General features: G+C 45.1%; 4 non-coding genes across 4 annotated transcripts; 2 read left to right on the plus strand and 2 right to left on the minus strand.

The window, feature by feature from the left end:
- Window positions 1–7,416: 7,416 nt before the first annotated feature.
- Window positions 7,417–7,488, plus strand: TRNAH-GUG (transfer RNA histidin (anticodon GUG)). The gene has a single exon. It is a non-coding gene; the product is annotated as a tRNA-His (tRNA).
- Window positions 7,489–11,443: 3,955 nt separating this feature from the next.
- Window positions 11,444–11,514, minus strand: TRNAG-GCC (transfer RNA glycine (anticodon GCC)). Its single transcript has one exon. It is a non-coding gene; the product is annotated as a tRNA-Gly (tRNA).
- Window positions 11,515–15,784: 4,270 nt separating this feature from the next.
- On the minus strand, window positions 15,785–15,855 carry TRNAG-GCC (transfer RNA glycine (anticodon GCC)). The gene has a single exon. It is a non-coding gene; the product is annotated as a tRNA-Gly (tRNA).
- Window positions 15,856–17,248: 1,393 nt separating this feature from the next.
- TRNAH-GUG (transfer RNA histidin (anticodon GUG)) lies at window positions 17,249–17,320 on the plus strand. The gene has a single exon. It is a non-coding gene; the product is annotated as a tRNA-His (tRNA).
- The last annotated feature ends 10,239 nt before the right edge of the window (window positions 17,321–27,559 follow it).

Consider the following 27,559-nt stretch of genomic DNA (forward strand, 5'->3'; position numbering starts at 1 on the left):
GTGGTTTCCCACTTCTCCTGGAGGCAAATGCTGGGATGGTACCTAACTTCCTTCTGTCTCCCTGTTCTATCCCTTCCAATCTTTCCACCTCCCACCAAATCCCCTGTTCGGCAGGTGAGGCCGCCTGGACGAGTTACTGGTCATCTTCCCCAGTTGCATCCCCTGACCCAATGTCTCACGCTCCAGGACACTGCCCTTGAGGTGGTAGAGATGGGATTCCCTCACAGAGTCCGAGGGAATAACCGAACCTGGAGGGTAAACAGATGATGATGAGGAATGTGGTCAACTGAGTAAAGGCGGGTTCGATTCCCACCTCCTGGAAATGGTTTTCCGTGGTCTCCCACTTCTCCTCCAGGCAAATGCCGGTATGGTACCTAACTTAAGGCCACGGCCGCTTCCTTCCCTCTTCCTTGCATGTCCCATCCAATCTTCCATCCCCCACCAAGGCCCCTGTTCAGATAGCAGGTGAGGCCGCCTGTTCGTGGTACTGGTCATCCTCCACAGTTTCATCCCTCAACCCAGAGTCTGAAGCTCCAGGACAGGAATGTGTATATGTGTTGGGGTTATTTGCGTGTTTGTTCAGTGTGGAATACTCAAGGGAGAGCCTCTTGAAAACCACATACCGGTATGATTCATCATCATCATCATCTGTTCACCCTCCAGGTTTGGTTTTTCCCTCGGACTTAGCGAGGGATCCCTCCTCTACCGCCTCAAGGGCAGTGTCCTGAAGCTTCAGACTCTTGTTCGGGGGATACAACAGGGGAGTATGACCAGCACTTCGCCACTTTCAGGATGGCTGAGGTGGGAATCGAACCCACCTCTACTCAGTTGAACCCCGAGGCTGAGTGGACCCCGTTCCAGCCTTCGTACCACTTTTCAAATTTCGTGGCAGAGCCGGGAATCGAACCCGGGCCTCCGGGGGTGGCAGCTAATCACGCTAACCACTACACCACAGAGGCGGGCCCGGTATGTTTCAAAATATTTTTATTTTTTGAAGTGGGGATGGGTTACAGCACACAACTGATTTTCTGCACCAGCCGCCACTGCTCTCTGGCCAGAAGAGGCGCAGTGGCTGAATGTAAGGTGATAGATGAAAGGGACTGGTAATAGACATCTATCAAGTGATCTTCATATAAAAGCTTATGTGGATGTAGTTTTACTAAATATATGGTGTTTGAAATACAAGCAACAATAGAAATAGTCTTAATTTTACATTTAAAAAAAGAATACAGTCATTGCAAGTGCAACCGGCATAGATGATGGATTGTGGCCGCAAGGAAATACGTAGTCGCCAAGTAGCTACCAGAGGCCACCTGTCGTTCAAGAAGACCATGGAGAAATGGAGGGAGACAGCTGACGTTAACACCATCCATTATAAGATAGTAGCGTAGTGCGGTGTAGCATTCTTCTCTTAGGCGTGATCGTCTAGTGGTTAGGACATTGCGGTGTGGCAATAACCCAGGTTAGAATCCTGCTCACGGCAGGGAGCGTGTTTTTATTGCAGACATTATTCCGTTAAACTTTCTGAAAAAGTTAATGTAATGCAAAAATTACATAGACTGCTCATCAGATTATCGAAAATTAAGTACCTGAAATAACACAATTACTCATTGCGTCGTGAGATCATACCATGTAGAATAGATATGGAGAAGTAAAATACAGAATAAGAATAGTACGTAGGGCTGATTGTGAATGTGGTATATGCATGGAAATGAGTTATACACAATAAAGGAATGCTATCCCATCGAGATGTAAGTTTATAATTTCGGGGAATTGAAAACCTTGTAGAGCTATGTAGTGAACTTATTGAAGGTCCGGGTGCGATTCCCGGCCGATGCAGTTCCATTTTAATTCACACCTGAATAAAAACCTTCATTAAAAAGTTTCCTCTGTAAACAGTGCTGATGTCCGCCTCTGTGGTGTAGTGGTTAGCGTGATTAGCTGCCACCCCCGGAGGTCCGGGTTTGATTCCCACCTCAGCCATCCTGGAAGTGGTTTTCCGTGGTGTCCCACTTCTCCTCCAGGCAAATGCCGGGATGGTACCTAACTTAAGGCCACGGCCGCTTCCTTCCCTCTTCCTTGCATGTCCCATCCAATCTTCCCATCCCTCCACAAGGCCCCTGTTCAGCATAGCAGGTAAGGCCGCCTGGGCGCGGTACTGGTCACCTCCCAAGTTGTATCCCCGACCCCGAGTCTGAAGCTCCAGGACACTGCCCTTGAGGCGGTAGAGGAGGGTTCCCTCGCTGAGTCCGAGGGAAAAACCCACCCTGGAGGGAATACAGATTACGAACGAACGTAGGGCTGATTGCAGTGGAAGCATAAGTACAGGGCGGTGGAGGTCAACTGGGCACAAGGAAATGAAATATCACGTCAAGATTCCTGGTATTCGCAACTGACATAATTCAATGCCATGAACCATAATCAGGACTGTAACAAAATTGAAGAAATTCAAGGGGAGTAAGAACTAACCTCACAATGAACAGAAATCCATGATATAGCCATATATAGGCCTATATTCAGAATTCTCAAAAAGGACAAACGTCCAACAATCAGGCACGGTTATAGAAATATAGAATAATGGTTGAATTCAAGCATCCAATCAACGTGGGTATAACAACAACCAGTAGGCGATACTGACTGTGTTTACAAATACAATAAGGCGTGTTTTACCAGCTTGACATATCTTAATAAAAGATCAGGTACAGAGAAATTCAAACCCATCAACCACATGTAAATGACGACTACATTTCAATTAGTACATAATTATTATTATTATAACAAGAAAACAACCCACAATCGGCACCATCGTGGACTTCCAGAAAGCATACGACTCCATTGACCAGCAATGAAGACTGGTCAAGAAGACTCAAAAAATCATCAGACTAACACTCACCAACACAACTTCCCAAGTAAAATTCATGGGAAATATATCTGAAAAATTTCAGATAAAAACCGGTGTCCGACAAGTAGATGGACTTTCCCCACTACTCTTTAACATAGCCCTGGACAAAATCATGAGAGAATGAGAACAGGCTCTAAAAGCTCAAGGAAATTGGCAACCATTAAATATGACAAGAAGGCATGTAAAAATCTCCTGTATCGCTTTCGTAGATGATCTCGCGATCCTTGCAACAAACGAAAAACGGCCAATCAGCCAAATCGAAACCCTCAAGAAATACTCCAAAAAATTCGGCCTACAAATCTCGTTCTCAAAAAACCAAGGTCATGTGCAACCACTGCAGCCTCCAGAATTTGAACACGAAACTTGGCACAATCGAAAAAGTAACTGAATTCCGATATCTCGGAAAATTATAATACCAACAGGAAATGAACAGAAGGACCTCGAGGTCCGCATCCAGAAAATGAAGAGAGCCCTCGGCCGAATGCAAAACATTTACAACAAAAAATGCCTTTCAATCTTCACCAAAAATCGACATTACAACACTGTGATCAAACCTGAAATACTATACGCGAGTGAAACACTGGATCTCCACAGGAAAACAGTACTCGAAGACATCCTTAAAGAGGAACGTAAACTCATCAGAAAAATTCTCGGCCCAAAACGGACTGACGAAGGATACAGACTGCAATCTCGTACAAAAACCGAGGAGCTCTCAAACCTTGCGGCCGACATCAGAAAAAGACGCCTGAAATTTTACGGACACATCAAACGCCTTCCAGAAAACAGACTGACAAGAATCTTACTTGAGGCAACAGAAAACACCAAAACAAATAGGTGGACAACGGAAATCCGCCAAGACTTGGAAAAATCAGGAATCAAAGTGGCCGAAATCGCTGACCAAACCTGGTACAGAACGAAAATCAACAAGTGGGAAGTAGAGTCAGAGAGAAACCACAAGAAGAAGACAGGACCTAAGTGGACAGAAGACCGAAGAACCACGATGAGAGAAAAATTGAAGGCTGCCTGGCAAAGAAGGAAATGCACAACTTGTAAGTGAGCTTTGCGTGATCGGTTTTTTGGTCTTTTCCGCATCTCATAATAATAATAATGATCATAATAATATTAATAATAATAACAATAATAATAATAATTAATAATAATAACTAATAATAATAGTAATAATAATAATAATTGTGTTGGTGTTACGTCTCACTAATTACATTTGCTGTTTTCGGAATCACCAAGGGGCCGTAATTTTGTCCCGGAGTAAATCTACGGACACCAACTTTCTCTGCATTGCAAGGTGATAGCTACATGACACAAACCGCGCAGCCACTTAATTGGTAGTATCTTTTTTTAAATTTTGAGCAGCTTTACATACCACCGGGCTGAGCAGTGATCGAACCCGCCAACTTCATCTGCAAAGGCCAGCGTTCTTCCATCTGACCTACTCAGCCTCGTGACCGGTCCTAATATTTTGATAAAATATCTGGTAAATTGTAAGGGATTCAAAAAACCTACGATTACCATACGACATATTCTTCTTCTTGCTCTCTTCGTCTACCACTATTCCCACACCCTGGTGTGATCGCGGGTGCGAACTGTACAGCAGATGTGGATTTGGCACTATTTTAAGGCCGGATGTCCTTCCCGACGCCAACCGATTGTGGAAGAAAGTATTCACAATTACGTGTTTCACTGGTGGTAGTTAGTGTGATTTGTTGTGTGAATGTGAAGAGGACTATGTTGGGACTAACACAAACACCCTGTCCCCGACCCAGAGGAATTAACTCGATTAATGCGGTTAAAATCCTTGACTCAGATGAGAATCGAACCTGGGACCATATAACCCGATGCCTCAACGCTGACCACTCAGCCATACACAGTTTCATCACAGGATATAAATAAATACATATCTTAATTAATAATTGTGAAAATCCCTAATAATAATTTCGTGTGGCTATTTCTAGCCGAGTGCAGCCCTTGTAAGGCAGACCCTCCGATGAGGGTGGGCGGCATCTGCCATGTGTAGGTAACTGCGTGTATTTGTGGTGGAGGATAGTGTTATGTGTGGTGTGTGAGTTGCAGGGATGTTGGGGACAGCACAATCACCCAGTCCCCGGGCCATTGGAATTAACCAATGAAGGTTAAAATCACCGACCCGGCCGAGTCGGACGTGACAATCCCTAAGACGTCATGAATGTCGTATTAAAGAAAGCATGTGTTCTGTGGGTTGGTTCCCAGCGTTGATGTGAGAGTTCTTCTGTGTCCACTATCACAGGAATGATTTTTTTAAATTTGCTTTTTGTCGCCCCGACACAGATAACTCTTAGGACGACGATGGAATACTCGGCCTTAATTAAGGTACAGCCCCAGCATTTGCCTGCTATAAAAATGGGAAAAGCACGGAAAATAATCATCAGAGCTGCCGACAATAGGGTTCAAACCCACTATCTCTGGATTGCAAGGTGATAGTTACATGACACAAAACGCGCAGTCACTTAATCGATAGTATCTTCCTTAAATCTAGCCTTCTTTAGTATGTCGTTGAGTCTGTATGTTACACTTAACACGGGTTCTGACACCTTCAGAAGACAAAAAATCGAGTCAAGTTTACTTAGAAGCCATAACTTCCGGTTTCATCTGCAGTAATATACACTAGCTCTAGAACTGATCTACAGCGAATCTGGAGCTCAACTTATAATTATTTCGACTATTTAGCGAATAACTAGTCTTATACAATTTAAACAAACATGTACTGACAATAAAAGTGTAGAAATATTAAAAAATACCATTATTCATAACTTAATGAGCACACATTTCCAAAACTCACCTTATTCACATTATATTTTCAAAAATAAATCAAAGTGTCTTATGTGGTGTAGTGGTTCGTGTGATAAGCTGCCACGCCCCGGAGAGCAGGGTTCGATTCCCGGCTATGCCACGAAATTTGAAATGTGGTACTAGGGCTGGAACGGGGTCCACTCAGCCTCGGGAGGTTAACTGAGTAGATGGGAATTCGATTCACACCTCAGCCATCCTCGAAGTAGTTTCCGATGGATTCCATTTTCTCCTCCAGGCAGATGCCGAAATGGTACCCAACATGTGGCCGTTTACAGCCCAGTTTGGTTTTTCCCTCGCACTCAGCGGGAGTTCCCACCTCTACCGCCTCAAGGGCACTGTTCTGGTGCCTGAGAAATTTCGTCCGGTATACAGCTGGGATGGCGGGCCAGTAACTCGCCCAGTCGACCTCACCTGTGCTATGCTGAACAAGGCCCTTGTGGGGAATGAGACGTTTGGAAGGGATTGGCGAGGAAGAAGGTCGGAAGCGGCCGTGGTGTTAGGTGCCATCTCGGAATTTGCCCGGAAAAGAAGTGACACCCTGAGGCTGAGTGGACACCGTTCCCGTCCTCGTAGTAATTTTCAAATTTTTGGCAGAACATTGAAGCACATAGATACTGACGGAATATCACAATATCAATTATATTTTATGTAAATTAATATCTCTCGAGGAACACCGCCTGCAATTAGAGAAAAGTCTTTCCGATCCTCAGACTTATTCTCAAAATGATGCATGCACACTACAGCACTGTCTTCTTCATTTTCTTCTTTTTAATTACCTGTTTACCCACCAGTGTAGGTTTTCCCCTCGGACTCAGCGAGGGATCACACCACTACGTCCTCAAGGGCACTGTCCTGGAGCGTGAGACATTGGGTCGGGGGATACAACTGTGGAGAATGACAGATCATAAATGTCCACTGACTCATATAAATACACTCACACACTTATATTCTACAAAGAAACCAACATTCATCGTCACTCACCCAAGGTTTTTTTCTCCACTGTCACGTAAATTCCGGTGAAGATCAATTAATTTGCTCGTCTTGTGATTAACGGTGACAGACTTCACCTGGATGCGATTCTGATTATTTCAGTCCGCTACGAAGGTTATCAAAACTCTCTCATCTCCCTCTCTGCCCATCCAGTCCACACAAATGCTGAGATAGCATTCTACGAAGCGGCCGCGGCCTAAAGTTAGGTACTATGCCGGCATTTGGCTGGAGGAGAAGTGGGAAACCACGGGAAACCATTTCCAAGAGGCTGAGTGGACCCCGTTCCGGCCCTCGTATCATTTTTCAAATTTCGTGGCAGAGCCAGGAATCGAACCCGGGCCTCCGGGAGTGGCAGGTAATCACACAAACCACTACATCGTCAACTTTCATGAAATTACACCGACTACATACGATCACAACAAACCGAAACAATCCCACATTTCCAACATAACCGGCTACTCGATTCGCCATCCTTGAACGATCGGCAATAATATTAAGGAGTGAGGATTGGAGTCGGTCTTGTCACAGTACGGAAGATCGCTACAAACCAACAGTTCTTCTACACGCTGTCAGAGGTCCCCAGACGGTAGTAAACATCGTAGGAAATGGAGCGAGACCAACAGAGTTTGAGATTTCAAATCTTATAAAGAAGTAAGGAGCTAGCCTACGTGTTCCTCATAGCCGTGATCGTCTAGTGGTTAGGACATTGCGTTGTGGCCGCAATAACCCAGGTTCAAATCCTGGTCACGGCAGGGGCTGACATTTTGTACTTCAGTTTTCCTCATTTAGATTACTGTAATTTATGCATAATGTACTCGACAGGCTCGCAGATTAACAAGGAGATTCAGATTCAGGAGTAAACGATGACAATAAAAGGAAGCACATTCAGTGACAAATATTCGTTAAAACATTCAGTTCCTTAAATCTCCATGTGTCGATTGATTAGTCGTCCCTCATTTTCCGAGGCAGATAATTCTATTGCATTTGCCGGTGATTAAATGCCTTCAACTTCCGGAACGCTAGAAGACTCCTTGGGAAAAAATTCCGACACCCAGGCATCTCTTAAAAAACATGGCAAATGAGGAAGCATTAACATACAATGTATAGCAAAAATCATCATCAACATCATCATCATCATCATCTGTTTGCCCTCCAGGTTCGGTTTTTCCCTCGGACATAGCGAGGGATCCCACCTCTACCGCCTCAAGGGCAGTGTCCTGGAGCTTCAGGCTCTTGGTCGGGGGATACAACTGGGGAGTATGACCAGTACCTCGCCCAGGCGGCCTCACCTGCTATGCTGAACAGGGGCCTTGTGGAGGGATGGCAAGATTGGAAGGGATAGGCAAGGAAGAGGGAAGGAAGCGGCCGTGGCCTTAAGTTAGGTACCATCCCGGCATTCGCCTGGAGGAGAATTGGGAAACCACGGAAAACCACTTCGAGGATGGCTGAGGTGGGATTCGAACCCACCTCTACTCAGTTGACCTCCCGAGGCTGAGTGGACCCCGTTCCAGCCCTCGTATCACTTTGCAAATTTCGTGGCAGAGCCGGGAATCGAACCCGGGTCTCCGGGGGTGGCAGCTAATCACGCTAACCACTACACCACAGAGGGGGACTATAGCAAAAATATGTTTTTAAATTCATGGTTTTCAAAGTCATTATTGAACTATGAAATATTTGCTTAGAGTCGTTGTGAAACGGAACTTATTATAATCTTTATTTTTTCTTCTCTTTCTTAGTCCGTTTACCTTCCAGGGTTGGTTTTTCCCTCGGACTCAGCGAAGGATGCGACCTACCGCCTCAAGGGACCTGTCCTGGAGCGTGAGACATTGGGTCAGGGGATACAACTGGAGAAATTGACCAGTACGTCGCAGAGGCGGCCTCGCCTGCTACGCTGAACAGGGGCCTTGCGTGGGGATGGGAAGATTGGTAGGGAAGGCAAGGAATAGGGAAGAAAGAGGCCGTGGCCTTAAGTTAGGTACCATCCCGGCATTTGCCTGTGGGAGAAGTGTGAAAGCACAGAGAACCACTTCAAGGGTGGCTGAGGTAGGAATCGAAACCTCCTCCACTCCGTTGGCACCCCGTGGCTGAGTGGACCCATTTCCAGCCCTCGACAGAGGCGGAAATGGGAACCCGGCCCTCCGGGGATGGCAGCAAATAACGCTAACCACTACACTATAGTGGAGGAACTTCGTTTTATTATGGAGTATTTCTTTGTACGCTGCAGTGCAATTGAAATCTTTCTAATGTCACTGTTGCTACACGACACAGATACTATGATATACAGTATGTATGTTCAGTCTTCAGCCCTAAGGCTGGTTGGATCCTCAACAGCTCCACCATCAGCTGTCATAGATGGCCTAGGCATCGTTGAAGAGGCGTACTAGCGAAATGAGGAGTACTGTAGTTTCCGTTGCTTTTCTCGTTACTATGATAGTGCAAAAAATGCTAGGTTTAGATTGGGATATTAAGAGTTGTTAAAAACGCATTTTCTGTAATTGTAACAACGATCCATATAAGGATATAACGTACCTTATTTTCTTCCAAAAAACGGGCCTAATGTGTGGTCAAGATAGGACGTTGGCCCTTATGGCAGTAACGTCTGGAGAACGTTCGCCCCAGACTCATATTTTGTATTTTCTGTTTTTTTTAGTGTGACTAAAACACCCGCTTTTTTGCCAGAATATGCGTGTCATCAGAACTCAAAGTCTCAAAAAATGTAACGTTGGCCCTTTTGGATATCAATGGACAATATTGTTCCTATCTTCCTCACGGAGACATTCTAGTAACTGACACAGGTGTGCGTGTGTACGTGTGTGTGTGTGTGTGTGTGTGTGTGTGTGAATTTGAAAACTTTAAGAAACTTCAGGTTTTACATAGATATCATAGATTTTTGACTCACGTCAAGCTGACATAAGGAACGCATCCAAAATATGTTCATTATAGACAAATTCAAACGCTAAACCGAATGTTTTTGTCCGATAACATGTTCTTGTAATCTTGGAAATAACTAGATGTCATCAGAGCCATTTCATTTCAAGACTCTTAAATGTTGCATAATAGGCTTTGTAAATCTGCGTGATGTCCACCTCTGTGGTGTAGTGGTTAGTGTGATTAGCTGCCGCCCCCGGAGGCCCGAGTTCTATTACGGACTCTGCCACGAGGGCTGGAACAAGGTCCACTCAGCCACGGTATGTCAGAACAGTAGAAGGGGACTCGATACCCTAATCAGTCATCCTTGAAGTGGTTTTCCGTGATTTCCCACTTCTCCTGCAGGCAAATACCGCGATGGTACGTAACTTAAGGCCACGGCCGCTTCCTTCCCTCTTCCTTGTCTATCCCTTCCAACCTTCCGTTACCCCCACACAAGGCGCCTGTTTAGCATAGCAGGTGAAGTCGCCTGGACGAGGTAGTGGTCTCCCCCCCCCCCCCGCTCCCAGTTGTGTCCCTATCCTAAAGTCTCATGCTCCGGGACACTGCCCTTGAGGCGTTAGAGGTGGGATCCCTCACTGAGTCCAAGGGTAGAACTAACCCTGGAGGGCAAACGGATTAAGAAAGAAAGAAAGAAAGAAAGAAAGAAAGATTCTGTCAATGTAGGGAAAATGGCTAACGTCAATTATTCGAATTTACACTCATTTATCAGTCAACGCATTAGTATCATAACCACGAGAACTCCAGTTCTAAATGACATACGAAGAACAGAGACGTCATTATTTATTTTTTAACCTCAGGCATTGGCAGGACAACTTGGTGAGAATTAAACTACTATATCACTTGGATACCTGTTCCATAATATCTGCTAACGTCAAGTCGTCTTATACTATTGGAAGTAAGCTTTTCAGTCCGCCTCCGTGGTGTAGTGTTTCGCGTGATTAACTGCCACCCCCGGAGGCCCAGGCCCTATTCCCGGCTCTGTCACGAAATTTGCAAAGTGGTACAAGGCTTGGGACGGAGTCCACTCAACCTCGGGAGGTCTACTGAGTAGAGGGAGGTCGGATTCCTATCTTAGCCATCCTCGAAGTCGTTTTCCGTGGTTTCCACTTCTCCAGGCAAATGATGGGATGGTAATTAGCTTAAGGCCACGGTTGCTTCGCTCCTTCTTTCTTGTTTACACCTTCCAGTCTTCCCATTACAAGGCCCCTCTTCAGTATAAGAAGTGAAGCCGTCTGGGCAAAATACTGCTCCTTAACCTCAGTTGTATCCCCTAACCATAGTCTCACGCTCAGACAAACTGCCTCACTGAGTCCGAGAAAAAAATCAACCCCGCAGAGGTGACCACACAGGTGCGGAAAAGTCGCTAGTAGTAGTAGAAGAAGAAGAAGTAAAATAAGGCTAAACCGATTTTCGTCTGCGAAGAGGGTGAGTGCAGAAATATCTATAATTTGAAAAAATATCTTATTATACAAATGAAGGTGTAGGTCCGATTTAATTCCCAGATAAAACATTTCAGTACTTCACAAGTTTGGCAAATGAAGAAGTGGCAGTTTGTGAGAGTTAATTTGAATAACGGAGCTAGGCACCTTCAATAAATTCACTACGTAGCTCTACGAGGTTTTCAATTCCCTGAGACTACAAACTTACGTCTCAATTGGCTAGCATTCCTTTATTGTGTATGACTCTTTACCATGCATACATGGCGTATTCACATTTTAGGCAAAAGGAGTTCACTGAATCCTAAGCAAATTTATTGCGAATAAGTTAAAATTATTCTGCATCGGCCGGGAAGCGAACCCGGGCCGCCCGCGTGGCAGGCGAGCATTCTACCACTGAACCACCGATGCTCGAAAGTTTCGCTCTGGAGGTTTATAATCTAACTGTGACTGTGATTGGCATTTTATGTCTGCGGTCACGTCGGCTTCTCAGCTCTCTCAGTAAGTCACATTCTAGGTGATTCACTGACTGAGTTAGCTACTGATGAGCTTGCATGTTTGTGAGCAAGTAGTGGTCATTCAGCAGTTCTCCTTCAGCCGCCAATTGCATATTCAAGTGACTACATATAACATGTTGTGTTTTGTATTTCATACAAACATGATAGATAACCTCACCCAAGGTTTTTTCTCCACTGTCACGTAAATTCCGGTGAAGATCAATTAATTTGCTCGTCCTCTGAATAACGGTGACAGACTTCACCTGGATGCGATTCTGATCATTTCAGTCCGCTACAAAGGTTATCAAAACTCTCTCATCTTCATCTCTGCCCATCCAGTCCACACAAATGCTGATATAGAATTTTACGAAGAAAAAAATTCCGCATCAACAGTCGCAAATCTTTACTTGAATAACTTCGGACGCTGTTACTTTACACTATATTATGATCACAAAGAGTTATTCTTTTTCTTCTCATAAATCTCATAACCTCCACCGCTTCAAGGAAAGTGTCCCACTTGTCCTCCAGGCAAACGACGGAATGGTACTTTACTTAAGGCCATGGCCGCTTCCTTCCCTCTTCATTGTCTACCCCTTCCGATCGTTCCATACCCCTCCCCGCAAGGCGCAGCTTCAGTATAGCAGGTGAGACCACCTGGGTGTATCCTCCGACCCGAAGTCCTAGACTCCAGGACACTGCGCTGGAGGCGGTAGTAATATCCCTCGCTGAGCCCGAGGGAAAATCCATTCCTGGATGATCAAGCGATAAGAAAGAAAGAGAGAAAGAAAGAAAGATAGATAGATAGAACGACAAATTAAGAACTCATTCGCCGGGCTGAGTGGCTCAGACGGTTAAGGCGCTGGCCTTCTGACACCAACGTGGCAGGTCGATCCTGGCTCAGTCCGGTGGTATTTGAAGGTGCTCAAATACGTCAGCCTCGTGTCGGTAGATTTACTGGCACGTAAAAGAACTCCCGCGGGACTAAATTCCGGCACCTCGGCGTCTCCGAAGACCAATAAGTAGTCAGTGGGACGTAAAACAAATAACATTATTATTATTATTAAGAACTCATTCTTTAATTTCAATTCAAATATCTGTGTTATAACAGATTCTACTGCCATTATACCAATTATGTTACGAATATATGTGATACCAGTTGCGGTGTTAATTGTACTGACCCTCACTGTCTATGTGTGTGGTTTGTTATATTATCATTAACAAATGCATCGAAATTAGGAATTATCCAGGTGGCAATGATCATTTACAGAGTAAAACAACCAATTCCATGGAAAGAAAATTTTACAAGAAATACAATTTGTTTAACATTGTAAATCCATCATCATCATCATCATCATCATATACAAATTCACATACAACTAGAGTATCTCCAGTGCTTAACACTATGGCTTCCAATACTATAGGTTGTGTTTACTACCAGCTTAACATAACAACACCGAATATACAAATGCATACCTACCTTAAGTAGTTTAAAATATTATACTATGGTTTGCATTAGATGGAGCCGTCCACTTACAACTATAAACTTAGTATTGTACAAATTCACACATACCTTAAATAATTCAGATGCCTTAATACTATAATTTACAGTGAATTAAAATATGATGCTATCACATATAAATTTACACACAATGTACAGAATGCTTGAGTCTACTCTTGAAGCATCTTACATTTTTGTTATTGGACGACATTTCTTATACAGCCTACATTATCTGACGTTTGTTCGTACCTGTAAGTCCCCTTGACATCAACTGGTGGATTGCATATCGTAGAAGGCAGCGGGCGACTAAAATGTTCAAATGTGTTAAAATAAACGACCATTTTCCACGTACCGTACCGTACACTGTAAAATATACTGCTTGGTGGGGCCTTTTTTAATTTCGTGTGAGTATTTCTAGCCGAGTACAGCCCGTGTGAGGCAGACCCCCAATGAGGGTGGGCGCATCTGATATGCGTAGGTAACTGCGTGTTATTGTGGTGGAGGATAGTGTTATGTGTGGTGCGTGAGTTGCAGGGATGTCGGGGACAGTACAAACACCCAAACCCCGGGCCATTGGAATTAAACAATGAAGGTTAAATTCCCCGACCCGGCCGTGAATCGAACCCGGGACCCTCTGAACCGAAGGTCAGTACGCTGACCATTCAGCCAACGAGTCGGACTTGATGGGGGCTATTGTTGTTTAAAGAGGAAGTGCAATTGGTCAATCATCTTCTTTCCAAATCAATCAGAGACAGAAGTGGGAGCAGCCTAATGGAAGGATCGACGAGAGAAAGGGTCACAAAGAGTGCAAAATAACAGACACCCCAGACCTCTCAAATCTCAAACTTAATATCATGGGGGTTGGAAATGTTTAAGTTCGGGAAGGAAATATGAACACTAGGAGTCGTGCGCGAGTAACTAGAAGAAAAAAATGCTAAACTCAATCATGGGCTGAGGTTTTGCACCAACCTTTATAAGGCAGTCGTATAGAGAGACTTCTCAACATTCTTCGTAGCCGTGATCGTCTAGTGATTAGGACATTCCGTTGTGGCCCCAATAACCCAGGGTCGATTCCTGGACATGGCAAAGAATACGCTTTTATTCCGGAAGATAATCTGTTAGACGATCTGGAAAACATAATTTTCTGCAAAAATAAGTAGTTCGAGTTCGCTTCTTGAAGTCAAATGAGTAGAGGTGGGTTCGATTGCTACCTCGGCCATCCTGAAATTGCTTCTCTGTGGTTTCCCACTTCTCATCCAGACAAATGACGGGATGGTACCTAACTTTAGGCCATGGTCGCTTCCTTCGGTCTTCCTTGTCTATCCCTCCCGGTCTTCCCATGCTCCCACAAGTCCCCTGTTCAATATAGCAGGTGAAGCTGCCAGGACGAGGTACTGGTCTCCCTCCCTAGTTGTATCCCCAACCTAAAGTCTTATGCTCCACGACACTGCACTTGAGGCGTTAGAGGTGGGATCTCTCGCTGAGTCCAAGGGTAAAACCAAACCTGGAGGGTAAACGGATTAAGAAAGAAGAAAGAAATAAAGATTATGTCCACGGAGGGAAAATGGCTAACGACATTTATTCGAATTTAGTTTAATTTATCAGTCGACGCTTTAGTATTTTAGCCACGGGACCTCCAGTTTTAAATGACTCACGAAGAACAGGGACGCCACTTTTCATTTCTATAGCCTCAGGCATTAGCAGGATTCGAACCGCGGGCAACTTGGTGAGAATTAAGCTTTGATATCACTTGGATACCAATTCGGTAATATTTGCTAGAGTCAAATCATCTTATACTATTGGACGCGAGCTTTAGATATTGAACGCATATGAGACTCTTCAGTCCGCCTCTGTGGTGTACTGGTTCGCGTGATTAACTGCCACCCCGAAACCCCGGGCCCGATTCCCGGCTGTTTCACAAAATTTGGTAAGTAGTACCAGGGTTTGAACGGGGTTCCACTCAACCTCGAGAGGTCTACTGAGTAGAGGGAGGTTAGATTTCCACCTTAGCCATCCTCGAAGTGGATTTCGGTGGTTTTCCACTTCTGATCCAGGCAAATGACGAGATTAAGGCCACGGGCTTTCAATCTTCCCATTACAAGATATCTGTTCAGTATACTGGTTCAAAATACTGGTCCTCCACCTCAGTTGTATCATGGAACCGTAGTCTCATTCTCACACATACAGCCTCGCTGAGCCGGATGGAGAAACAACCCTGGAGGGTTCACCACATAGGTGTGGGAAAATCGCTGGTAGTGGTAGAAGAAGAAGTGGAAGTAAAAGAAGGCTAAACCGATTTTCGTCTGCGAAGGGGGTGAGTGGAGAAATATCTGTAATTTTAAAAAAATACCTTATTGCACAAATGAAGCACTGACGGGTCTTTAGAAGGTGTAGATCCGATTTAATTCCCCAATAAAACATTTCATTACTTTACAGCCGTTTAGTGAATGAAGAAGTGGCAATTTGTGAGACTATTTTTGAATAATGGAGCTAGACAAATTCAATAACTTCACTACATAGCTCTACGAGGTTTTCAATTCAATTAAACTACACACTTACGTCTCAGTGGGTTAGCATTCCTTTATTGTATATAAATCTTTACCATGGTCACATCATATTCACATTTCAGGCAAAAGGAGTTCAGTGGATCGTAGGCAAATTTACTACGTATAAGTTAAAATTATCCTGCATCGGCCGGGAATCGAACCCGGGCCGCCCGCGTGGCAGGCGAGCATTCTACCACTGAACCACCGATGCTCGTATGTTTGGCACTTGAGGTTGATAATCTAACTAAGAGGTACTTATCAAAGGCTGTGACTGTGATTGTTATTTTATTTCTATGGTCACGTCGGCTTCTCAGCTCTCCTAGTAAGTCACATTCTAAGTGATTTTCACTGACTGAGTTAGCTACTGATGAGCTTACATGTTTCTGAGCAAGTAGTGGTCATACAGCAGTTCTCCTTCAGCCACCAATTGCATATTCAAGTGACTACATGTAACTTGTTGTGTTTTGTATTTCATACAGACATGATAACCTTACCCAAGATTTTTTCTCCACAGTCACGTAAATTCCGGTGAAAGTCAATTATTTGCTCGTCTTCTGATTAACGGTGACAGACTTCACCTGGATGCGATTCTGATTATTTCAATCCGCTACGTAGGTTATCAAAACTCTCTCATCTCCCTCTCTTCCCATCTAGTCCGCACAAATGCTGAGATAGCATTTTACGGAAAAAAATCCGCATCAACAGTCGCAAATCTTTACTTGAATAACTTCGGACGCTATTACTTTACACTATATTATGATCACAAAGAGTTCTTCTTTTTCTTATTAATCTCTTAACCTTTACCGCCTCAAGGGCAGTGTCCCACTTCTCCTCCAGGCAAATGACGGAATGGTACCTTACATAAGGTCACGGCCGCTTCCTTCCCTCTTCATTGTCTATCCCTTCCAGTATTCCCATCCCCCCACAAGGCCCTCCCACAAGGCTCCTGTTCAGCATAGCAGGTGAGGCCGCCTGGGCGATGTACTGGTCATTCTCCCCAGTGAAATAGAAATGGCGTATGGCTTTTAGTGCCGGGAGTGTCCGAGGACATGTTCGGCTCGCCAGGTGCAGATCTCTTGATTTGACTCCCGTAGGCGACCTGCGCGTCGTGATGAGGATGAAATGATGATGAAGACAGCAAATACACCCAGCCCCCGTGCCAGCGAAATTAACAAATGTAGGTTAAAATTCCCTACCCTGCCGGGAATCGAACCCGGGACCCCCGTGACCAAAGGCCAGCACGCTAACTATTTGGCCTTGGAGCCGGACATTCTCCCCAGTTGTATCTCCCGACCGAAAGTCTGCAGCTCCAGGACACTGCCCTTGAGGCGGTAGAGGTGGGATCCCTCGCTGATTCCGAGGGAATAATCGAACCTGGAGGTTAAACAGATTAAGAACGAGAAGAAGAAGAGTAGCATTAAGGTCTGAGGATTGGGGTCGGTCTTGTCGCGATACGGAAGAGCGCTACAAACTAACAGTTCTTCTACACGCTGCCAGAGGTCCCCAGACGCTAGTGAACATCGTAGGAAACGGAGCGAGACCACCAGAGTTTGAGATTTCTGATCTTATTGAGCAGTAAGAAGCACTGCTACTTGTTCCTCGTAGCCGTGATCGTCTAGTGGTTAGGACATTGCGTTGTGGCCGCAATAACCCAGGTTCGAATCCTGGTCACGGCAGGAGCACAAATTTTGTACCTCAGCTTTCCTCATTTTGATTATTGATATTTATGCACAATATATATTCGACAGGCATGCCGATTAACAAGGAGATTCCAATTCAGGAGTGGAATGTTTACAATAGTCCGCCTCTGTGGTGTAGTGGTTAGCGTGATTAGCTGCCACCCCCGGAGGTCCGGGTTCGATTCCCGGCTCTGCCACGAAATTTGAAAAGTGGTACGAGGGCTGGAACGGGGTCCACTCAGCCTCGGGAGGTCAACTGAGTAGAGGTGGGTTCGATTCTCACCTCAGCCATCCTGGAAGTGGTTTTCCGTGGTTTCCCACTTCTCCTCCAGGCGAATGCCGGGATGGTACCTAACTTAAGGCCACGGCCGCTTCCTTCCCTCTTCCTTGCCTATCCCATCCGAACTTCCCATCCCTCCACAAGGCCCCTGTTCAGCATAGCAGGTGAGGTCGCCTGGGTGAGGTACTGGTCATTCTCCCCAGTTGTATCCCACGACCAAGAGTCTGAAGCTCCAGGACACTGCCCTTGAGGCAGTAGAGGTGGGATCCCTCGCTGAGTCCGAGGGAAAAACCGAACCTGGAGGGTAAACAGATGATGATGATGATGATGTTTACAATAAAGGAAGTGTCAAATTTCCCTTAAAACATTCAGTTCCTTAAATCTCCATGGGTAGATCGATTAGTCGTCCCTCATTTTCCGAGGTATAGATTTCGATATTGGCTTGGTTCTATTGCATTTGAGGATGATTAAATGCCTTCCACTTCCGGCGTGCTAGAAAACTCCTGTGGGAAAAAATTCCTACACCCTGGCGTCTCTTAGAAAACATGGCAAATGAGAGAGCGTTGACATATAGCAATGAAATATTTGCTTAGATTTGTGGTGAAATGGAAAATATTTTAATCGTTGTTTCACGCCTTTAAATCCACAAACAAAATTACAATATCTCATACCACAGCAAAATGTCCTTCTTTCTTTCTATCTTTCTTTCTTTGTTTCTTTCTTTCTTAAACTGTTTACCGTCCAGGGTTGGTTTTTCCTTAGATTCATCGAGAGATCCCACCCCTACCTCCCCAATGGCAGTGTGCTGGAACGTGAGACTTTGGATCGAGGATACAACTGGGCAGGACGACGAGTATTTCGCCAAGGTTTCCTCACCTGCAATATTGAACAGGAGAGATGTACATGATATTAAGGGATAGGCAAGGAAGGAGGTGGCCGTGACCTAAGGTACCATCCAGACATTTGCTTGGAGAAGAATTGAGAAACCACGGAAAACCACTTCGAGGATGGCTGGGGTGGGAATCGAAACCCGAAATTTCTCCTACTTGCTATTAAACTTTATTGACGTCATAAAATAGAGTTTCTGTTTTATCTTGATGCTGGGATTTCCAATGCATATTCTCAGTGTCATAATTGGATATCCACTAATTATACTCGACAGTTTGTTATAATGGGCGAGATACTGATCCTCCTTCCCAGTTGTATCCCCGACCCAAGTCCCATACTCCGCAGCAATGCCTTGAGGCGGCAGCGGTGGGATTCCTCACGGTTGCGTCTCAAAACTCACGGACTGATAACAGTAGAAAATAGTATCAAAACTCACTGACTGTCCGCCTCTGTGGTATAGTGGTTAGTGTGATTAGCTGCCACCCCCAGAGGCCCGCGTTCGATTCCCGGCTCTTCCACGAAATTTGGAAAGTGGTACGAGGGCTGGAACGGGGTCCACTCAGCCTCGGGAGGTCAACTGAGTAGAGGGGGTTCGATTCCCTCCTCAGCCATCCTGGAAGTGGTTTTCCGTGGTTTCCCACTTCTCCCCCAGGCAAATGTCGAAATGGTACCTAACTTAAGGCCACGGTTGCTTCCTTGTCTATCCCTTCCAAAACTTCCCATCCCCCCACAAGGCCCCTGTTCAGCACAGCAGGTGAGGCCGCTTGGGCGAGGTAATGGTCATCCTCCCAGTTGTATCCCCGACCCAGAGTCTGAAGCCTCATGACACTGCCCTTGAGGCGGTAGAGGTGGGATTCCTCACTGAGTCCGAGGGAAAAATCGACCCTGGAGGGTAAGCAGATTACGAAAGAACGAACGAACTCACGGACTGATATCAGTAGAAAATAGTATCAAAACTCACGGACTGATATCAGTAGAAAATAGTATCAAAACTCACGGACTGATATCAGTAGAAAATAGTATCGAAACTCACGGACAGATATCAGTGGAAAATAGTATCGAAACTCACGGACTGATATCAGTAGAAAATAGTATCGAAACTCACGGAGTGATATCAGTAAAAAATAGTATCAAAACTCACGGACTGATATCAGTAGAAAATAGTATCGAAACTCACGGACTGATATCAGTAGAAAATAGTATCGAAACTCACGGACTGATATCAGTAGAAAATAGTATCGAAACTCACGGACTGATATCAGTAGAAAATAGTATCAAAACTCACGGACTGATATCAGTAGAAATAGTATCAAAACTCACGACTACAAACTCGTAGCTAAACTGACATCCTAATGAGTCTCAGAATTCACGACTCCGGACAGCAGGTGCGTGCGATGACCCCAGGAGGGATGAGGTGCGCGGTGACTTGCACTGCCTTTTAACCCCTGTTTGTCCACCCACTTCTAGAATGGGACACCTTTGTATTGTTAAGTGGAATTATCACTAGGATGCGGATACTTATATAATTACATATTTCATTCCTTTACTTGAAAACCACTGAAAATGAGAAATGTCGACGGATTGTGATTCTGATATGCTTATACTTGGGTATCGCTCTCATATTTTTACACATTCTTAGTGATATTACGTATGTTACATATTATGTGAAGAATGTAACATTTTCTTACATATAAAGAATATTAACTTTATTTAGTAACCCTTATTTCATTTTCTGGGCATGAGTGCAACAGGAAATTAGCTTTTTCTTCTTCTTCTTCTCCTTCCAATTCTCTTAATCTATTTACCGTCCAGGGTTGGTTTTTCCCTCGGACTCAGCGAGGCATCCCAACTCTACCGCCTCAAGTGCAGTGTCCTGGAGCATGAGACATTGGATCGGGGGATGCAATAGGGAGGGGGAGGGTGACCAGTGCTCGCCCAGGCGGCCGCACCTGCTATGCTGAACAGGAGCCTTGTGGGGGATGGGAAGATTGGAAGGGATACATAAGAAAGGGAGATGGAAGTGGCCGTGGCCTTAAGTTAGGTACCATCCCGTCATTTGCCTGGAGGAGAAGTGGGAAACCACGGAAAACCACTTCCAGGAAGGCTGAGGTGGGAATCGAACCCACCTCTACTCAGTTGACCTCCCGAGGCTGAGTGGATCCCGTTCCAGCCCTCGTACCACATTCCAAATTTCGTGGTAGAGCCGGGAATCGAACCCGGGCCTCCGGGGGTGGAAGCTAATGGCACTAACCACTACACCACAGAGGCGGTGCAGTAGTTTTTATGCATTATCGGACTTGAGGCCACGGCCGCTTCATTCTCTCTTCCTTGTCTATCCCTTCCAATCTTCCCATCCCCCCGCAAGGCCCCTGTTCAGCATAGCAGATGAGGCCGCTTGAGCGAGCTGCTGGTCATCCTTCCCAGTTGTATCCCACAACCCGATGTCTGAAACTCGAGGACACTGCCCTTGAGGCGGTAGAGGTAGAATTCCTCGCTGAGTTCGAGGGAAAAACCGACCCTGGAGGGTAAGCAGATTGAGAGAGAAAGAAAGAAAGAAAGAAAGGAAGAAAGAAGCAAACTAAACCTCTGACCCATTTTTAAAAAATGTGTACGGGAGGTACACCCGCCCCGTGCATTTGAATCAAGCGCCTTTTATAAGGCCATCTAGAACTGGGTCGTCTAACTGTTTAATACAAGAGGTTTGGACATTTCTCGACAGATATCGCTACTTTCAACATCTATAGCGCCCTGTGGGGTGAAGATGAACTATTAATTTGCAAAGTATTTTGTATGTCAAGGTTTCCTAATCTGAATTGTTTATAGTTCGTTTTTTGTATTCAAAAGTTATTTACACTTCTATCTCTTTCCAGCAAGTAAAAGTTTCTACCAATGAAAAAATTCGTAGATTTATTTAAGTAACCCATCACGGTTTTTGATATTTATTTGATTGTCCAATGAAAATTGTGGGTGTGTCAGGGTTTCGACTCAGATAAATCTGGAACCTTCCTCTCCGCTGCAAAAGCTGGCACATTTCGGGCCATGTTGTCTTTTGTGATCGCTGCAGTCTAGAATGTGTTTGTCGGAGGCAGGGGGAAAGGGCTCCCTCGTCCATCTTTGGGGGGTCACCTAGCTCATGGTAATGGCAGATTCTGCTTAACAACGTAATAGTCTTTGAACGCTAGCTCGAGGGGAAGGTTTCAAATGTCTTTCGCAATGTAGCTTTTATTTCTTAATGCAAATTTCAAACAAGTCTAAAGAACTTACTCGAATTTAGGGAATAAAGAGTGAGGTACCCTCTTGTATTCGCTCTCAACTTGATATTGAGGTGTCTACGATTTTGTAACCTTTAAAATCTATCTAGTCACCTCCGTAGTCTAGGCTTAGCCTTTGTAACATCGGGCCATAAGTCCAAGTAGGGTTTTAAGTATTTCATGTAAATTTCAAGGAGTGCAAGAGTTAGCCGCCTAACATTTGATGTTCGGCCAGTAACTTTGACCCTTTGTTTTTAAACAAGGGCAGGTAGAATGGGTACTTGTTACCCCTGTTACAGTTAACCTTATTTAATTCATTTTAAAGGCAAATCTGACTGTTGACCAGTTGGTGAATACTGTTTAATTTGTTAAATGTAGGTTGTGTCTTTGATAGGCCTAGAAAGTGTAAATTTGTAGAGCAGAGAAGCTCTTAGTCCGCCTCTGTGGTGTAGTAGTTAGTGTGATTAGCTGCCACCCTCGAAGGCCCGGGTTCGATTCCCGGCTCTGCCACGAAATTTGAAAAGTGGTACGAGGGCTGGAACGGGTTCCACTCAGCTTTGGGAGGTCAACTGAGTAGAGGTGGGTTCGGTTCCCACCTCAGCCATCCTGGAAGTGGTTTTCCGTGGTTTCCCTTTTCTCCTCCAGGCAAATGCCGGGATGGTACCTAACTTAAGGCCACGGCCGCTTCCTTCCCTCTTCCTTGTCTATCCCTTCCAAACTTCCCATCCCCCACCAAGGCCCCTGTTCAGCATAGCAGATGAGGCCGCCTGGGCGAGGTACTGGTCATCCTCCCCAATTGTATCCCAAGACTCAATGTCTCACGCTCCAGGACACTGCCCTCGAGGCGGCAGAGGTGGGATCCTTCGCTGAGTCCGAGGGAAAACCAACCCTGGAGGTTAAACAGATTGAGAAAGAAGAGAATCTCTTCTACTGATGTAAAAAATGGGAGAGCCGTGGCCTTGATTGTTGGTTGAAAGGAACAGCAGCGCTCATGTAATTAGTGATCTTCAAGTTCTGTTTGTTAATTGGTTCTTTGTTGATTTTTCTGATTTTCTAAGATTGTAACCCCAGCTCACGAGCTAGATTTTTCACCTGACTTGTTATTTGCTTAGCAAAGTGTAAAGTTTAAGATAGAAAAGGAAAAAAAGAACAAGCAGAGAAAGTAATATAACTCCAATTTTAAATTAATCTTCTGACTGTGTTATAATCACACATTCATGCCCGCACCTTCTTTCACCTCTGTGAACCTCGGTGTCTTCGTAACAGTATGAATTAGGCGAATTTTGGAAATGCATGCATGCCTCCGTGGGTGGCATGTACTCGCACTAACTACTACACCACAAAGGCTGACTCTAGAGATTCTAAAATATTCAGTTTTGTCCCTTCTGGATGTGTGTGTAAAATGGTGAGAGAAATCTGGAGGCTATCCCTGAAGGGGGAGGCGGGCCTCTTAGATGGTGACGCCGTCTCTCAGGCCGGGAGATTTGTAACGGTGAAGGAGATGCTCGGAGAAGGTAATGGGGCTGGTGGCCCTTGCCTATACTAGGAACTGTTCCGGCATTCGCCTCAGTGCAGGAGAATGGGAAACCACGGAAAACCTTTCTCAGGACAGCCGACGGTTGGGGCCAGCTGTGAGGACCAGCCCTGTCCCTTCTACCGAATGCAGAGGCGTAGAGCCGTGGCCACCCGTCCTCTTGATACTTCTTGTCCTGTATCATGTAGATGTGCAGCAACTACTGATTTTTCTTGCTTCTGTAGCCGAAGTCACCAGGTGTTCTTGAAATATTGAAATCTGTCCTATGTAAAATCATTCACAGTTTTAATAGGTGATTTTATAAACACCAGTCTGTTTGAATTTATCTGGTGTATTGAATGAGGATCCGCCTCTGTGGTGTAGTGGTTAGTGTGATTAGCTGCCACCCCCAGAGGTCCGGGTTCGATTCCCGGCTCTGCTACGAAATTTGAAAAGTAGTACGAGGGCTGGAACGGGGTACACTCAGCCTCGGGAGGGGGTTCGATTCCCTCCTCAGCCATCCTGGAAGTGGTTTTCCGTGGTTTCCCACTTCTCCTCCAGGCAAATGCCGGTATGGTACCTAACTTAAGGCCACGGCCGCTTCCTTCCCTCTTCCTTGTCTGTCCCTCCCAAAAACTTCCCATCCCCCCACAGAGCCCCTGTTCAGTATAGCAGGTGAGGCCACCTGGGCGAGGTATTGGTCTTCCTCCACAGTTGTATACCCGACCCAGAGTCTGAAGCCCTTGATACGGTAGAGATGGGATCCCTCGCTGAGTCCGAGGGAAAAACCGACCCTAGAGGGTAAATAGATTACGAACGTACGTATTGAATGAGTGTGGTGGAATCTTGCCCAGATTGTTTATGGTTGAGAAGCTGAAGAGTGTATTTTATTTCTTGAGGGCTCTGGCTATTTGGTATGACATTTGAGGGGAAATTATTTATGTTTTAAATGCCATAATACGGATGCCGGACGGTAGTTACAAGGAAACAGTTCCTCAAGTAGCTGCTAGAGTGCACATGACGCGGAATTTGACAGCAGAGAAATTGAGCCAGAGCACTTAGTTATAGTACCAGTAGCTGTAATGCAGTACTAAAACATTGATAGTATGTGCTTCTCGTAGTCGCGATCGTCTGGTGGTTAGGACATTGTGCTGTGGCCGCAATAACCCAGGTTCGAATCCTGGTTACGGCAGCGAACACTTTTTATGTCAAAATGATTCATTGGACTTTCTTACAAAAATAATGTATTGCAATATTACATGGACCATTCATCAGAGTATCTAGAATAGACATATTTTTCTTCTTCTTAATCTGTTTACCCTCCAGGGTTGTTTTTCCCCTCATACTCAGAGAAGGATCCCACCTGTACCGTTTCAAGGGCAGTGTCCTGGGGCGTGAGACATTCGGTTGGGGATAAAACTGGGAGGATGACCAGTACCTCGCCCAGGTGGCCTCACCTGTTATGCTGAACAGGGGCCTTGCGATGTGATGAGAAGATTGGAAGGGATAGACAAGGAAGAGGGAAGGAAGCGGCCGTGGCCTTAGGTACCATCCAGGCATTTGCCTTGAGGAGAAGTGGGAAATCATGGAAAACCACTTCGAGGATGGCTGATGTGGGAATCGAACCCACTACTACTAATTAGACCTCCCGAGACTGAGTGGACCCCGTTCCAGCCCTTGTACCACTTTCCAAATTTCGTGACAGAGCCGGGAAACGAACCCGGGCCTCCGGCGGTGGCATCTAATCACACTAACCACTATACCACAGAGGCGGACAGAATAGAAATAATATACAGAATAAGAATAGGAAAAGGGCAGAGTGCAGTTGAGGTCAAGTGGATGGTACAAGAAAATGAAATGTCACGTCAAGATTCCTCGTATTCACAACTGACATAACACAGGGCTACGAATTAAAATGAATACGACCATGCTCGGGAATGAAAATATTGAAGAATTTCAAGCGGAGTAAGAACTAACCTCACAATGAACGGAAATCCAAGATATGTGCACTGTATAAACAGAATTCTCGAAAGGACAAACATCCAAAAAATCGGGTACAGTAATACAAGTATAGAATTACTGTTTGAATTCAAAACTCATGTCAACGTGGGTATAACAACCACCGCCGGGCTGAGTGTTTCAGACGGTTAAGGCGCTGGCCTTCTAACACCAACTTGGCAGGTTCGATCCTGGCTCAGCCCGGTGGTATTTGAAGGTGCTCAAATACGACAGCCTCGTGTCGGTAGATTTACTGGCACGTAAAAAGAACTCCTGCGGGACTAAATTCCGACACCTCGGCGTCTCCGAAGACCGTAAAAGTAGTTAGTGGGACGTAAAGCAAATAACATTATTATTATTATTATTATTATTATTATTATTATTATTATTATTATTATTATTATTATTGTCCGCCTCTGTGGTGTAGTGGTTAGCGTGATTAGCTGCCACCCTCGGAGGTCCGGGTTCGATTCCCGGCTCTGCCACGAAATTTGAAAAGTGGTACGAGGGCTGGAACGGGGTCCACTCAGCCTCGTGAGGTCAACTGAGTAGAGGTGGGTTCGATTCCCACCTCAGCCATCCTGGAAGTGGTTTTCCGTGGTTTCCCACTTCTCCTCCAGGCGAATGCCGGGATGGTACCTAACTAAAGGCCACGGCCGCTTCCTTCCCTCCTCCTTGCCTATCCCTTCCAATCTCTCCATCCCTCCACAAGGCCCCTGTTCAGCTTAGCAGGTGAGGCCGCCTGGGCGAGGTACTGGTCATTCTCCCCAGTTGTATCCCCCGACCGCGAGTCTGAAGCTCCAGGACACTGCCCTTGAGGCGGTAGAGGTGGGATCCCTCGCCGAGTCCGAGGGAAAAGCCGAACCTGGAGGGTAAACAGATGATGATGATGATTATTATTATTATGATAACAACCACCAGTAAGCGATATTAAATACAATAAGCCGATTTTTCACCAGCTTGACACTTTATATCAGGTGGTGGTGGTGGTGATTATTGTTTTAAGAGGAAGTACAACTTGGCAACCATCCTCTATATAACATTAATCAGAGGAAAAATAGAAGGGATCCGACACTTCGAAAAATGAAGATATCGGCCAAAGGAAGACAAGGGCCACAAACGGCATGAAAATGAAAGACTCCCTAGCCCTCGCAAACCTAGTAGCGTCGGGGTCGGAAAAGAACAAGAGTTGACCAAGGGAGATCGTATAGGATAGGTGAAAGTGAGGAGCCTGGCACAAGTAAGTGGAAGCAATGCCAGGACTCAGCTAAGGGCCCCGTGGTCGCCAACCCACGCTCCAAAGTTCAGAGCCCCTGGGACCCCTTTTAGTCGCCTCTTACGACAGGCAGGGGATACCGTGGTTGTTATTCTACCGCCCCCACCCACAGGGGTTTTTTATATCAGGTTCAGAGAAAGTCAAACCCAACAACCACATATAGATAAAGACAGGGGTCCAAGTGTACATTTCTAAAATGACATGAAATTTTTTTATGAAGTTGATAATTTGCCAACCATAACTTACACAAAGATAAAAGTTACATCAAAGAGGAGATAAATATTTACAGTCACACCAACTTTGAATAGAGTACAAACTCCCAGGAAGGTCAAAGAGAAATACAATTACAAAGGAGCAGAGTAGTACAGTTTACAAGAAATTACCACACTGTCAAATCTGCACCACACTCACATGGAAAATAAGGATGTAAGATCCTTCTACAAAGCCGCAGGAGAAGTCAAGTGAGGCCGAAGGCATTTTTAAACGTCTATTTGAAGTAAAGTCCATTCATATAATTTCTTGATTCCAATAGCAAAATAACCATAGCATTCATACCGCAGTAGCTTCTTCATTCTCTAGTATCAAGAAGCAGATGTCCGTCAAAACAGAACCAAAACAATGCACATAAAGAAAACACTTCTCACACTCTCTCCAACAGGCCCCCGGTGTCCAGCTCATTCGTCATTCAAGATCTGTTATATTTGCACTATGTCTCTGAAATTTTAAATTATGTGCTTAATAATAACCACAATGTCCGCCTCTATGGCGCAGTGGTTAGTGTGATCAGTTGCCACACAAACACATACCTTACTTTCTTCTGTCTCCAGAGGGTTATTCGGTGAAAATCTTCTACCCTTCTTGTATTCACCCTTTAAATGAGAAAGGTCTGATGCATAATTGACTCCACAACTCATGGACACGTTAACACTTCCATTTCAATTTTTTTAGCAAAATGCATTGCAGGGGAGAATTTTGAGTGGATTATGGCTTTAGGTTTTCAGATACAGCTGATTTCCCATCATAAACACGA

This window comes from Anabrus simplex, chromosome 1, assembly GCF_040414725.1.
Source record: "Anabrus simplex isolate iqAnaSimp1 chromosome 1, ASM4041472v1, whole genome shotgun sequence".
NCBI classification, from domain to species: domain Eukaryota; kingdom Metazoa; phylum Arthropoda; class Insecta; order Orthoptera; family Tettigoniidae; genus Anabrus; species Anabrus simplex.